A 1,967-nucleotide genomic window follows, 5' to 3' on the forward strand; every position below is an offset into this window, starting at 1 on the left:
ATTTGGGAGGAGAGGTGCTGGAGTGTTAACAGACAGGGCACAAGCACGGCAGGGCACAGACTGGGGAGGGAAGGGGAGGGAGGGCTGCACTGTCGGTCGTGCAGAAGAGGATTCCAAGGATGGTTAAGAGCAGCAACCAACGAAAGAGGCCTTGGAAACTCCCGAGAGGCCCAGCGGACGCCACTAGGCAGAAACCCAAGAAAAAAGTTACGTCTGCTTTCCTCCAAGAACGCTGGAAGTCCACAGCAGACGGAGACAAAGGGGAACTTCTAGAGTCCTTCTGAGATGAAGCATTCTATGGAGTGGAGTTACTAGGAAATAACAGTGAAATGTCTTCATCCGGACTGTCCCTCCGTGACCACCGTTACCCTTCCTGCTTGCAACTGAGGTCAGAATTAAACTGGAAAATAGCCTAAAGTGACTTTTTTCCCCCCTTAGAGACTAGGTTATTATTTTCTGTCTCTACAGCTCTATTATTTCCTTTAATATTTTATTAACTCTCATAGAAATTCATTTTTAAATTTTCACATTACAAATTTTTATGGAGTGTCACTGATTTACAAGGTTGTGTTAGTTTCAGGTATACAGCAAAGTGATTTAGTTATACATTTATCTTTTTCAGATTCTCTTCCCATATAGGTTATTACAGAGTATTGAAGAGAGTTCCCTGTGCCATACAAGAAGTCCTCGTTCATTGTTTAACATACAGACATGTATCTGTATGTTAATTCCATCCTCCTGCTTTATCCCTACCTACCACCTTTCCCCTCTGGTAACCATAACTTTGTTTTCTAAATCTGAGTCTGTTTCTGTTCTGTGAACGAGTTCATTTCCTTTTTAAGAATCCATGTGTAAGAGATATCATATGGTATTTGTCCTTCTGTCTGGTTTACTTCACTTAGTATCATCATCTCTAGGTCCAACCATGTTGCTGCAGCTGGCATTATTTCCTTCTTTTTCATAGGTGAGTGATATCCCATTGCATATATGTACCATGTCTTCTTTATCGATTCAGTGACTTCAAAAGAGACAAGAAACTACAGAGCAAATGAATTTTCATACCAACAACAACGGGCATGACCCATCACTCTTGGGAAAGAGGCTAGTCTGAGTTTCTGAGGTCATGGAGCCACTGGCAATTCGTTTAAGTGTGGCCATTCCCACCCCTTTCCCAGGCTCTGCCTCACCACCCTTTCCTCCAAGACAGTGGTGGTGCAGTCCTCAAGGAAGGGATACAGAGAGAGAGAATCGGGAGTCAGGTAAGGGCCATGAAGAGCGGAAAGCAACCGGAAAAGATCGGTGGTCTGGTTCTCCACGGACGCGCCCCACCCAATCTAGAGATGGCTTCCCTGGTGGCTCAGTGGGCAAAGAATCTGCCTGCAATGCAGGAGACCTAGGTTCCATCCCTAGGTTGGGACGATGCCCTGGAGACAGGAATGGCTACTCACTCCAGTATTCTTGCCTGGAGAATCACATGGATGGAGGAGCCTGGCGGGCCACAGTCCATGGGGTCGCAAAGAGTTGGACACGCCTGAGCACACACACACACACACACACACACACACACAATCTTGAGATGGCACCTCAGAAGCCAGAAGATGCTTGCTCAGACCCAGGAGTGAAGAGCTGGCAATAGTCAGGGGATAGCGTCTGAGGTCAGTCATGATAGCAGTGACTGACGCACCTCTTGAAAGTGGTCTGAGGCTCTGGTTTTTCACAAGAGGGTTGCCTGGGTGATCCTTAAGGTTTTTTTTTGTTTTTGTTTTTTTTTTAAAAAGGCCATCAATGGCTTGCACCCAAGTGACACACCTAAATGACCCTTCAGGTTAGGATCCACATTTTACCCCAACACCAACTATGGCCAACAGAGTTCTGACCCGAGAAGGCTGTGCTCCACATTGAGGACTGCTAGTCTAAAAAATAAGTCAAAGAGCCAGAGACCTTAGGTCAAGGTGAGTTTATTGTCC

Source organism: Capricornis sumatraensis, chromosome 4 (genome assembly GCF_032405125.1).
Source record: "Capricornis sumatraensis isolate serow.1 chromosome 4, serow.2, whole genome shotgun sequence".
In the NCBI taxonomy this organism is placed as follows: domain Eukaryota; kingdom Metazoa; phylum Chordata; class Mammalia; order Artiodactyla; family Bovidae; genus Capricornis; species Capricornis sumatraensis.